Below are 14,844 nucleotides of genomic sequence, written 5' to 3'. Positions count from 1 at the left end.
ATAGGCACTTGTTCTAACAAGTCCACTTAAGCCTAAAAAGATTCAACCAAAAGAAATTAATGCTCCCTTCGATCCAAATGTTTGAGCCTAACGAATACCACTTCTTTCAATACACCGAACTCACCTTCCCTAAAATATTGTTTTGGCCCTGGTCCCTCCTTGAACATGTGCACCTTAACTTAGGCCAAAATCCTAAGTTGAGGGTGGCTAATTCAAAAAGTTAATCTTGCCATTGGTCCGGCATCGGATATTGTGCACCTCAACTCATGCAAAATACATAAGTTGAGGGTGGCTGCCAAAAAGGAAACCGAAAGAAAAGGGTATGAAAAGAGTTGTATGTAGAAAAATGAAAAAGATAGAAAAAGATGTGACTGAAGTCAAAAGAAACAAAACAAAAGAAGAAGAATGATAATTATGATGAGAATTAAAAGAAAAAGAAAAAGTGAAATATAAGTGAGATTAAGTCAAAGTCACATATGTGCTTAGGAGAGTCAACGAAAAGAGTAGAAAAGAAAAGTATGTTAAGAATTGGTTGCGAAAAGAGGTAAAAAGCCAATGTAATGTCAATGAGGGAAGAAAAATCACTAAAAGTACCCAAATGTACCCTACCTGACCCTGAGCCTACGTTACAAGATAAGAAAGTTCTATAGTGATCCTAGTGACTAGTTTGGAAAGTCTATGCAATGAAAATAAGGGCAAGCCTATGGTATTGAGCACTAATTGTATTGGAATTCACTTCTGAGCGTGAGTGTTGACTAAATCCTTCAACTTAAAAATCAGATCTATGGTGTGAAAAAGGATCTCTTTGAAGTGAGGGCACTAGTTACATTGTTAGAAAGTTGGTACCTTGGTGATTGTTGGAAAGTGTATGTTGTGATGTCTATTGGTCTGTCTATGTCATGTTTTGATCCACATGAGTTAACTTATTGAGTCTAGATGAAAAGATTTGCACTAAGTGATGGAATTAATTGAGAAAGCCATGTGATTGCTTGAGTTTGTATGTTTTCTTCTACATAAGTGTCGTTTAGAGTTTTAGTGTGTTGCTTGAGGACAAACAACAAGTTTAAGGTAAGGGTGTTGATATACCGTTAGTTTACAATATTTTTGATGCATTTCACTTAGAGTTTGTGTGTGTCTTGGGCTAGTTTGTTATTAGAAATATTTTTTTTGTGTAATTCTTGCAGGAAATAGGCTTGGATATGGTTTGATTAAGATAATAGCTGAAAAGTGCAGAAGGAACCACTGGCTAAGCCAACCACGGACCGTAGGTCCATTGACGGGCCGTAGATGGATGATCGTAGGTCCTGGTCAGAAAGCTGATTTTCAGTATTCAAACCACGGAGTGACAGGATGGACCATAGTCCAATCCACAGGCCATAGGTGGAACTATCGTCTAAAGGCTCTGAAATATTGCCCAAGTGTTGATCTACGAAGGGAGACCACAGACCGTAGGCTGACCCACGGTCCGTAGGTCGAGTCGTTGATTGAAACTGTGTCTGAGCAATTATTTCCTTATTTTCTTTCCTACTTGATTTGGGATTTGTTTTCTATAAATATTAGTTGTAATTTTACATTTTTAAGAATTAGACATTATTGTATACTTTTAGTTTTGGTCTTTTGGAATTATTTTGCAAACACTTAGCAATTTAATTTCCGGAAGTTGGTTTATGCAAATTTCACTTTGAATTTCAATTCAAGATTTCGGTTTCCATCTATTCTAATTGTAAGTTCATGATTTATTTTAGCCTAATTATGAATTGTGAACTATCAATCATGAATAGCTAAATCCACAACTAGGGTTGTGGGAACCATGAGAAATTAACAACGTATGAATAATAACTAGGTAATTCGTGAATAGTGTTTATGCATGTATTGTTAATCCTTTCATTTATAAGTCTTTTTAATGGTGGCCAACGTTAGAACTTGCCTTGTTCCAACTTGCCTTACCAAGGGGGTAATGAATGAGAAAAGTATTAAACAACAAAGATTTAGTTAAGGATTTGCTGCTATGTAATAGTCTGACTTTAATCAATCAAAGTGATGGTGAAAACCCAACTAAATTGACACGATGACTAATCTGGGGTAATGCTAAGGGTTAGTAAAGCACACATTCGTAGATTTACCAAGTCGCGAGTGAAAGTTCCTATTAAGATTACCAATCACATAGGGATACATAGCTTATTGGCCTTGCCTGTCAAACGCTAGGATAGGATTTCTATTATTGGGATTACTGCATTAAGAGCTTGTAGGGAACACATATACCATAGTTTCCATCTTATATTGATAACCCAAATTGTGAATCTTATTTACTTGTTACTTAATAATTCGAATCAACAATCTGTTACTCATTTACAACATCCCCTCGTTTACTTTTCTCCAAAATAGTTTGACTAAACGGAGATAAATGTGAGTAAGTTTAAGTCTGAAGCATATTCCTCGTGGGATCGACCCCAACCTACAAGTTAGGTTCTTTATTTGGAATGACCACTTATGCTTCTTTAGGGAGGTGTAATTTGGGTGTATCCATATTCCTCTTGAAAGGGAAATAGACTTCGATATTTACAGGGGAAGCATCATCCTTATAAGATTGTTGCTAAACAAAAGAAATTATTTTTCACATTCAACCATGAGAGGGCAACTTCAGCAATCAAAACTACACCCTATTCCACTGCTGAGATAGAACTCAAGAAATTGAAAGAGCAATTGAAAGATTTGTTGGATAAGGGTTTCATCCAACTGAGTATCTCTCGATGGGGTTCTCTAGACTTGTTTGTTCGCAAGAAGGATGGTTCCCTTCGTATATACATTGATTACCAACAACCGAACTAGGTTACCATTAAGAACAAGTATCCACTTCCAAGGATAGCTGATTTGTTTGATCAACTCCAAGGAGCGAGATACATCTCTAAGATCGACTTGTTATCAGGTTATCACCCAAATAAGGGTGAAGGAAGATGACATTCTAAAGATGACTTTTTGGACTCGGTATGGTCATTTTGAGTTTTTGGCAATGTCGTTCAGTTTGACTAATTCTTCGACTGCATTTATGGATTTGATTAATAGGGTATTTCGACACTATGTAGACATGTTCGTGATTGTGTTTATTAACGAAATCTTGATGTCATACCCCTAGGCTACCCCCTTAATGTAACACGGGATCTAGGATCACGAGTGACCCTAAGCTAACCCAGTATCTGGCATATATCAAGCATACTTAGAATAACTGAATAAGACATGTACTATGCGGAAGCTTAATCAACGGTTAAATGAAAATGGGAAACCCCCAACTAGTCTAAATGTATAAAACATACTAAGAGTTTAATAACAATTGAAAGATAAACTTAACAATTCAAGTTGATTCTACTACTATGTCTGAAAGCCACTAAATAATGTCGAATTGATGGGACATGCCCCCAGTTAACCCTAACAAAACTGAAAACTGAATATAAAGACTAAAATGAAAAGCATGTCTATTGTCCTCGGAGTAAGAGGACTCACCACTAAAATTATTGAATGCGGATTGAGAACCTATCTAAGCGCGATTTGGATGTTGAGTACCTGAACCTATATCATGAAATGATGTAGCGTAGAGTATGCGTCAGTACTTTGAATGTACTGATCATGTAAGATATAGATACTAAGCTGAACAAATATATACATGAACTGAAAAAAGCATAAGTGAGCAATGACATAAACTGAGCAAGAATGTAAATACTGAAACATAACTGAAAAAATTAAATTGAATGCAATGACCAAGTATTAATCATGAAGGTAACATGTTGAATTGTATACTGATATAACTGCTAAAAACATGGTCAAATACAAGATTTTGACTGTAGGAGCTACTATTAACCGATATAAACCACGTGAGCTAAACGTGGTGTCCAATGTATATGCCCCATCGAGAGCACCCAATATACCTTGCCATAGGTATAAAGGCATGACTGGCATGATTACTAAATCTGATGCCCAACAGAGGGAACTTATAATCCTACGCGGTCAGGGAACTAAATCTAGGAGTATGAGGGTACGCTGAACCTTAGTCCAACTCGATGCTAAATCTACTCCAAACTAAATGTATATGAAGCTAAAATGCACTAAGTACTGAGTAGCTCTAAAATGACATGGTAACTGAGAATGAAACGTTTATCTACTGAGAATGTGACATTCGTAATCTAGAGTATGATTTTATATTTAACTGACCTAGCAAGTATAAGTCATGAACTAAGAAAATTTACAAAAACTAGGGTTCTGAGTTTTAGACAAGAAATTATGCAACGTTTCCAAGAAAACATGATATTTAGACTGTGGATTCTATAGCAACTGAAATAACAATAAATTCCCAAGATTTTACAAACCCTAAGGTCTAAAAAAGTTATGTAGAATCAAGGGAACTGACTGAATTCTAGGGACCCACCAGTGAAATCCCAAATACCTGGTGACTAAATCTATGAAGAAATCCTTTAGATTTCCGAGCTGAACTTTGAAGAACATTGTTTCTTATTCTTGAGAGGTTTGGTCGACTTTTCCTCTCTTTTTTATTCCAAGTTTGGATGATTTTTGGAGAATGAGGGTTCTAGGTATGTCTGACTAAGTTATTAGTCTTAGACCTAATAAAACGACGTAGTTTAGGCATCAAACAAAGTAGTTAAAGTGCCTAATAAATAGGGAAAAGGACCAAAATGACCCTGACTTAAAACTGACGGGCGCCATCTACTATAGGACTAGCGGGCCGTCGTTTGAACTACCAACCGTTGTTAGGAGTCATCGTGCATAATTTTCTCGACATGGCTTCACTAAAAGATGCATAACTTATTACTCTGAGCATGGATTTTAACAAACTAGTGGCATTGGAAAGAGGATTCAATTATCTTTAATTTGGTAGGTCATGGGCCACCTAATTCATTTTGTGCTAAAAGATATGTCTATTTGAAGTTGAAACAACATCAACTGTCGTCTAACTGGCTGTTGACCTCACCTACGGTCCATAGGTCTAACCACGGACCGTACTGGTCAACCGTGGGTGGGATCATAGACCATAATTAATTGGACCTTAACCACGGAACCGTACCTACGGTTCGTGGTTCTACTTACGGTCTGTGGGTGGTTCTGTTAGTACTGGCAACAATTTTTCTTAAAACTAGGATTTTCTTCATTTTGAGATCTGAGGTGTTACATTATCTCCCCCTTGGGAACATTCATCCTTGAATGAAGTCTAAACAAACTGAGTATAGAGGGAAGGAGTTGCAATCCCTACCACTAAGTAATTAAAACTGATATATCTAATTGATATGAGTTCCATAAACATGCAAAGAGGCTGAAATGCAAGGATAATTGAGGGAACAAGATACTGAGACTGAATTACATAAGAGTATACTGAGAGACTGGAGAGGAACTATTACCTCAAGTTGAAACGGAATCGGAAGGAAATAGATGAGGGTACTTGGCCATCATGGCTGCTTCTGCTTCCACGTAGCTCCCTCTACTGACTGACTCCTCCACAAAACCTTTACTGAAGTGACTTCCTTATTTCTCAACCTACGAACCTGATGGTCAAGAATTTCAACTGGCACTTATTCACAAGTGAGACTCTCTTTCACAGCCACACTCTCTAATGGTACTATCGATGTTGGATCACCCACACACTTCTTCAACAAAGAAACGTGACAGACTGGATGAACCGCTACTAGTTCTGCTGGCAACTCTAACTTATAAGCCACATTACCAACCCTTTTTCAGGATTCTAGAAGGACCTACATGTCTGGGATTGAGCTTCCCTTTCTTGACAAATCTCATCACCCCTTTATAGGTGACAGCTTCAGGAAAACCCAATCATCAATTCTGAACTCTAAGTCCATTCTCCTAACATTTGCATAGAACTTTGGATGACTCTAGGTTGTCTTTAGTTTATCTCTGATGAGCTAAAGTTTTTCCATAACTTCATGAACCGAATTTGGCACAATCAAGGCTGCTTCACCTACTTCAAACCAATCAATTGGGGACCTGCATCTATGTCCATATAGTGTCACATACGGGGCCATCTGACTACTGGAATGAAAGTTATTCTTATAAGAGAACTCTATGAGAGGTAGGTGATCATCCCAACTACCCTTGAAATCGATCACACAAGCTCTCAATATATCCTCTAAGGTCTGAATGGTACGTTCTGCCTGACCATCCGTCTGTGGATGAAATGCTATATTGAGATTTACCTGAGTGCCAAGGCCTTTCTAAAACGATTTCTAGAAATAATAGGTAAACTGAGGACCTCTATTTGAGATGATAGACAAGGGAACCCCATGCATCTTGACTATCTCATGGATGTAGAGTTTGGTGTAGTCCTCCGCTAAATCTGTAGTCTTGACATACATGAAATGAGCGTACTTAGTAACTCTGTCCACTATCACCCAAATGGAGTCATGTTGTCTGCGAGTACGAGGTAAACGCATAATGAAGTCCATATTTATCACTTCCCACTTCCATGTAGGAATATTAATCTTTTGAATCATACCTCCTGGTTTCTGATGTTCTACCTTAACATGTTGACAGTTAGGACACTTAGCCATAAAGTCTTCTATGTCCCTCTTCATGCCTCTCCACCAAAAGACTTCTCATAGATCACGGTACATCTTAGTGGCACCTGGATGAATGGAATAACTAAAGTTATGAGCTTCTGTAAGGATTTGTTGCCTCAACTCACCCATAGTAGGAACACATAGACCCTAGTAACGAAGTACACCATCTCCCCCTTGGGAGAAAACGTCAACTTTATGTTGATGAACTGCACCTTTCAACTGAAGTAATATAGGATCACTATCCTATTTTTCCTTAACCTCTGCTACCAATGAAGATTCTGATCCATTCTAAACTATCACCACACTGTCTGATGTGTCTGTAAGTCAAAAACCTAAGCGATCAACCCGGTAAACCTCTTTGGCTTGCTCTTTCCTTTCTTCCTCAACATGTGCTACACTTCCCATGGACAACCTACTGAGAGCATCAGCCACTACATTGGCCTTACCTGGATGGTACAACACATTCATATCATAATCCTTGAGGAATTCAAGCCATCTTCTCTGACGAAGATTCAAATATTTCTGGGTAAACACATACTGGAGTCTCTTATGATTTGTGAATACATCCAAATGAACACCATACAAATAGTGTCTCCAAATCTTTAGGGTAAATACTACAGCCGCAAGCTCGAGGTCATGAGTCGGGTAGTTCTTCTCATGAACCTTAAGTTGTCTAGAAGCATAAGCTATGACCTTACCTCGCTACATCAACACACCACCTAGGCCGACCCTGGATGCATCACAGTAAATCACATAACCATCTGAACCATCTAGTAGAGTCAAGACCGGAGTTTTAGTCAACCTAGTATTCAATTCTGAAAAGCTTTTCTCACAATAATTTGACCATTGAAATTTGACCTTCTTCTGAGTCAACTTGGTCAATGGGGAAGCTATGGATGAATCATTAAAAAAGTCTCATATAATAACCAGCCAAACCCAAGAAACTCTTCATATCAGTTGGAGAGGTGCGTCTGGGCCAGTGTTGTACTGCTTCAATATTCTGTGAATCCACTCGGATCCTTTCACTGGATACCACATGACTGAGGAAATTGACATAATGTAGCCAGAATTCACATTTGCTCAACTTAGCGAATATGTGGTGATCTTTGAAAGTTTGCAGAACAACTCACAAATGAGTTGCATGCTCCTCCTTACTCCGAGGATAAATGAGGATATCATCAATAAAGATGATGACGAACAGGTCCAAATACTATTTAACACCTTGTTCATTAAGTCCATGCAAGTTGCAGGAGCATTTCTAGTCCAAAAGAAATAACTACAAATTCATAATAACCATATCGAGTTCTGAAAGTTGTCTTCGGAATATCACTATCTCTGAGTCTGAGCTGATGATAGTCGGATCTGAGGTGTATCATAAAAAAGCAACTAGATCCCTGAAGTTGGTCGAATAAGTCATCAATTCTAGGGATGGGATACTTATTCTTGTGACTTTGTTCAACTGTCGATAGTCAATGCACTTTCTGAGGGAACCATCTTTCTTTTTAATGAACAACACTGCAGAACCCCATGGAGAGATACTAGGTCTAATGAAGCCCTTATCTAGAAGGTCTTTAAACTGCTCTTTCAATTTCTTAAGCTTGATTGGAGCCATTCTATAAGGAGGAGAAATAGGCTAGGTAACTGGAAGGAGATCTTTTCCAAAGTTGATTTCCCTTTCGGGATGAACTCCAGGAAGATCTTCTAGGAACACTTCTGGAAACTCATTTACTAATGGGACTGACTCAAGAGTTGGGATTTTGGAGTTTGAATCCTTAACCCGAACAAGATGATAGACATACCCTTTGGAAATCATTTTCCTAGCCCTAAGGTACGAGATGAATTGACCCATAGGCAGTGAGCTACTACTCTTCCATTCTAAGACTAGCTCATTTGGAAACTGAAATCGAACAATCCTAGTTCTACAATCGACTCAGGCATAACAAGAATGTAACCAATCTATGCCTAGAATAATATCAAAATCTACCATTTCTAACTCTACAAGATTGGTTGAGGTGACATTCAAAGAGACTATGGCAGGGCAATTTTTGTATACCCGTCTAGCTATAACTGGGTCACCAATTGGAGTAGAGACAGAGAAGGGTTCTGAGAGAGTTTTTGTACTGATACCAAAGTTTACTGCTATATATACGGAGTTACAAAAGACAGTGTAGCCACTGGATCTAACAATTCATAAACATCTAAATGAAAACTCGTAACATACCAGTTACCACATCAGTCCTGGCGAGCCTCGAGAGCATACAACCTGTTCTGCTATTGATCGCCACCTATACCAGACAAAGCACCATGCTAAGTTGGGCGACCTGCTGGTGCTGCTGGAGCTGTAGACTGAGACATAATGTTATTACCTCTTTGCCCCTGCCTGGCCGAAGGGCAATCCTTCAACTTATGTCCAGACTGACCACACCCAAAGTACCCTTCCTTGCCTGCAAGACACTCGCCTGGACGGTTCTTACCACACTTTGGACAAGTTGGAAAGGTCCTATTACCTGAAGCACTCCCCTGAGACCTAGAGCATGATGCCCTACCTTTCTGATCGGGGCAAAACCTATGGGATGAGCACTAGCTGATAAAGGTGTTGGGGTTGCAGACCTCTGCTGAAACTGTGAGCAATTCCCACCATCCGACTTTTGTTGTAAGTATTCACAGTTTCCTGTTCTGTCCTTTTTGTTATCCTTAGCCAATTATCTAAGCTTATCTCCTCAACCTGATGAGCATGAGTCATTAGTCATTAGTCTAAAGATATCCATATCCCCTAGAAGCATAGTATTCCTGCACTCAGTCTTCACCAGATCGGACAACCCAAACAAGAACTTACTCATTTGTGCCCTTAATTAGCAACCATGTGTGGAGCATACCTAGAGTGGTGGGTAAACTTCAGCCCATACTCTTGGACCGACATTGACCCCTGCTTCAAGTTCATAATGTCACGACCCAAGCCTACACCTTGGACATTGCCGGCACTCGAGAACCATTTCTGGTCCCTAAGCGAACCCTCTATCCTGGCTAACTATAAGCGGAAGACTAACTCAATCATGCAAAGCTTAAAACTGAATAAAATAGTATATTCAACTCACCATAAATAGGCATTACAAGTCTTTAAAACATTTAAAAATAAATGAAACAGACTTCTCAAACTCTACCGTCTATCTATGAAGCCTCTAACTGACAAAGACGGAAGTCGGGACAAGACCCACGACATCCTAACAACTAATATAACTGAAAGTAAAAATGGAACCCTCCGGAAGCAAGGAGGCTCACCATAGCTAACTCGAACTCCATGTGGTATCAACGAAGCTCCTATTGATGAACCTAAATACATGTATATGTATCATGAAATGATGCAGGTCAAATGGCTTGATACGCTCAAATTACACCTCCTTTCAGAAGCATAAGCGATCGTTATCAAGTAAAGAACGCAACTTGTAGGTTGAGATCGATCCCACGAGGAAAATGGTTTAGACTTTACTTTTAACCAACAATTATATTCAATTAGTCAAATTATTTCCAGAAACAGGTAATAAAAAGGGGGGTTGTGCTTGTGTGAAACAAATAGTAAGAACTTAATCAGTAGTCAATAATTAAACTCAACTTTGGTTGTTATCAAGATAAGAGAAATAACTAGGGTATACGTGTTCCCTATAATCTCATAACGCAGTAATCCTAGTAATAGCAATCCTTTTCTAGTGTATTACATGCAAAGTCATAAGTTAGGTATCTCTAAATCCTTGGTCCGGCATCTAGAGAATTTCACCCCGCACCTTGGTCCGGCTACGTGTGTATAATTTACTAACCCTTACCTTTACCTCATATTAGACATCATAATCGATGTTTGGCTTAGTTATTACTTCGCACCAATCGACACTAGCCTATTAGATAGTATCACACTAAATCTATGTTGATAATTCTTTTCTTGTTAATTACCTCCTTGGTCCGGCAAGTAGTAACAAGGCGAGTTCTAACGTTGGCCACCGTTAAAAAGACTTCTAAACGAAAGAATTATCAATACATGCAAAATACTAGTCAAGAATTGCTTATTTACTATTCATACTTTGTTAATCGATCATGGTTCCCACAACCCTAGTTGTGGATTTAGTTACTCATATTGGCAAGAACACAATTCATAATTGTAGATGAAGAAATCATAAACTTACATAAAGAGAATAATAAACCCAGAAAATTAACTTGAATTGCAAAGCCAAAATCTTCAAAACGAACTTGGGAAATCAATAATTGCTATGGTTGCAAATTATCCAAAGTTACAAAGCAAAAATAGAATAATAGAGTCTAACCCCAAAAACGAGGTTTATATGTCCTATTTATAGAAAACAAATCCTAAATAAAAAAGGAAACAAATTAAGGAAAGTTTTGTTCAGGTACGCGTCTTCGATCCACGAGACTGACTTATGGACCGTCGATGGATCTACGGTCCGTAAGTCCCTTCCGTCACTCGGGACTTAGAAAATATTTCAGCATCCAACAATCAACTTCTCTGAAGCAAACGACGGACCAGCAGCACGGACCGTAGATCGACCTACGGTCCGTCAATCCCTTCCGTAGCTCCATACTTAGAATCTTCAAAATTCAGGTACTGGAACCCTCGCAGTCTCACTCTACGGATCAACAGTACGGTCCGTAGATCAATCTACGGACCGTCAATGGGCACCGTGGTTCCACACTTAGTCAGATTTCCCTGATTTGTCCTCAACACATGCCTGCTGATCTACAGACATCACCTACGGACCGTGAATGGACCTACGGTCCGTAGATGACCTCCGTGGATGCCTTTTTCTGCATTTCCTTCAGCTGTCTCTAAACTTCCGCTCCTGAACACCTTTTCTGCAAAACATGATAAAACACATAAAAACCAATATAAAAAGGCTCTAGACACACACAACTTGTAAGTGAAATGTATTAGAAATACTGTAAACTCACGGTATATCATGGCTCAATACGTGGAATGTACGAGCATGTAAGGGGAATTCTAAAGCATAACATAAGCTTTAACTTTGATAAAAAGGAAACATACTAACCTCCTCTCAACTCACTCAACTAAACTCAACTCTAGAATAAGAAACATAGTTCAAATCAATGATAAGATATTCAACTCAATGAAATAAGGCTCAACTCAATGATAAGATATTCAAATCCGTGAAATAAGGCTCAACTCAAGAATAAGATACTCGACTCTGGGTACTCAACTCTGTATACTCAACTCTAGGTACTCAACTCTGGATTCTCAACTCTAGGGACAACTTTTGATACTCAACTATGGATACTCAACTCTGGGTACTCAACTCAATATAAAGCAACAATACAGATGCAATATATGGAAAGCTTTTAAAATAGTAGAAAGCAACTCAATGTATAGAAAAATGCAATAGTAACTCAGTTTGTAGGCAAGGATACAAGATAAACTCTGTTTGTATATGAAAATACAAAGTAAACTCTATGTATATAAGAATACAAAATACTTTTGTGGGTGTTTCTCTAACCGACAACCATCACTTTAGAGTTATGTGATGATACAACATTTTGCCTCACGCTGCCAGGGTCGTCCTATACCTTGCCATTGGTATAGAACCTAACTACTAAGTGAATCCACTAGAATATGCTAAAAAGCACTAAGGAATCATCTTAAAAGTATGACCCTTTTCTACCCAAATTGGCTACTTGGTTTATAGGAGTTGTGAGTTGTCTGAACTCTCCCCCATATCGGTGCTTAATACTACTCCCAAAATATAAATAGCTCATATGTTTAAAAACATAACTCTTTGTGTGATTTGAGATAATTTCTTAAAACTAGCCCAAAGGCTCTCTTGGAAATCAGTGTTTCCTCTCTTGATTAAATGTGAAAACATTTACTCTTTACTGAAAAATAGCTCAAAGGATCTTTGGGAAATCAGTGTTTCCTCTCTTGATTAAATGTAAAAACATTTACTCTTTGGGAATACATAGTCCCTATATACTCTTTTGAAGAAATGAACTTCACTCTTTAATCTTACTCAACTCAATGCTCAAGTCTTAAAACAAGTTTAAAACATTTGTAAAAGACTTCTTAAAATAGGGTTCATGCCGAATTATGGTCGTGAACGACTCAAATCAAGGTTTTCAATAACCATAGATAAAACTCAATACCTGGAACTCAAGAACTTTAATGATACTACTCATTTCAAGAATGCTCAACGCAGAGGGTTCATGTGGAATTATGAGTTTGAACAACTAAACTCAAGGACTTTACGAGTAACATCTACTAGTCCCATGATGAGGAATATAATCTCAAAAGGGATTAGGAACTCAATACTCAAGACTTAGGACTTGAAGATACTACTCCTCTCAAAGATACTCAATTGATGGAGTTCATGCGGAATTTATGGGCATGAACGACTCAATTCAAGGGTCTAAATAACACTATGAAACTCATGTATACGATTCTTCTCATTCTCATACTTACTTCCGCAAAACTCAGTTTAAAACTCAATAACTCAAATCAACTCATTACATCAAAAATAATCATTAGCGGCAATTAATTCTTAATTGCTGCTTGCCACTAAATATGTATTTTTGGCAGCAATTAGCACTCTTTGTATATTTCCCTAAAGCCTTTAGGGACATTGGTTCTAATGGCACTTAACTAATATCGGTAAAGACTTTAACCCTCTTTATTAATGTCAATATTTATTGCCGCTAAAAGTTGTTTTTTTGTAGTGACTTATCTCAAGAATATCCAAATCTTGGGGTGGAATCCTAGATTTCTCTTTTACTGATTTGAAAGTACATGTTGGGCGTGAGGACGAACTAGTCCAACAGTATGATAGCCTTACATACCTAGAAGAACAATGTTATTGAAGAATCTTGAAGAAGAACTTGATTAGAAGCCTTGAAACCCTAGCTTGAAGGTAAACGATGAAGAAAACCATTCTTGAGATTCTTGAATTAGTTTCTTGAAATCTCTGTGGACAAAAATTATAATTTTCATTAGTGATTCATAATTGTATGGAGGAATTTGAGTTGAAAAAATGAAATTCTTGGAGAAAGACTTACCTTGAAGAAGAATCTTGAAAAAGATTGAAAGAATCTTGAATGGAGTTTTCTACTTTGATTTTTCCTTAGGGTTTGTCTTAGGGGTAAAGATAGAAGAGAATAATGGATTAAAAGATGAAAATCTGATTGTTTTGAGCCTTTTATTAGTCAAGAAATTATTTTAGGGTTATCTTGGATGTTAAAAAACAAAAACAACCCTTTTTAATGTTTTCCCGTCGGCTAATTTGTAACAACACTGTATAGGTTACTAAAATAGTCATAACTTGTTATTCAGAAATTGGATTGACACGAAATTGGTGGCGTTGGAAAGTATATTCAAATACCTTAAATTTAATATGTTATTTCTACATAAATCTTTATATTTTAAGAGATATAGTCGTTTGAAGTTGACCGAAGTAGAATCTTACATCAAAACTTAGTCGATAAGGAAATTTCAAGAACACTCATCAAGAACTTAAATTGCTCAATATTTATGGATAGATTCACAAAAGAAACTCATGATTGGCATGTGGGTGAACTAACCCAACACTATGGAAGCTTACATACCTCTTAGGGATCAAACTCGTGGCGAAAAATCCTCAACAAAACTCAAGAACCCATGATGAACGCCTTGATCCTTTCTTATTTTCTCCTCTTTTCTCTTATTTTCTCTTCTTGAACTCTCAACTAAAACCCTAGGCGTATATTAGGATTATAAAACTGAAACTAATAGGATTATTCCATTAAAACCTTACTAAAAACAAATTAAATCTGATTTGGTAAGGAAAAAAACAAAATGCCCCTCACTATTTTCGGGTAACTTTCCTTTTTTGGACAGCCCGACTTCAAACAAGCATATCTCCCTCATACGAGATCAAAATTTAGCAAACTCAGTGGCGTTGGAAAGATAATTCAAAGATCTTTCACTTTCCATCTCATGGTACTCCTAAATAATCAAGTACTGAGAGTTATGGTTATTGGAAGTTGACCCAAAACTCATAACTTAAGCATAACTTGCAAAATTTCAGATTTTACTATTTCCAATTTAGTTCTTTTTTGAACTCAAGGTGCTACATCTAGTGACCTGACCTTAGTACTTAAGAAATTTTAAATTCCTTGGTAAAAACTTACTCACAACGAAGGATGGTTCGAGTCTTAGCTCAAAAACTTTCCGGGGTGTTACACAAACTCTTGTGCCTTAGCTTCTGTCAATTCCCTTGGGAAGAAC

This window comes from Solanum verrucosum, unplaced genomic scaffold (assembly GCF_900185275.1).
Source record: "Solanum verrucosum unplaced genomic scaffold, falcon-dt-bn FXZP01000239.1, whole genome shotgun sequence".
NCBI classification, from domain to species: Eukaryota; Viridiplantae; Streptophyta; class Magnoliopsida; order Solanales; family Solanaceae; genus Solanum; species Solanum verrucosum.
Note: the sequence above shows the minus strand (reverse complement) of the source record.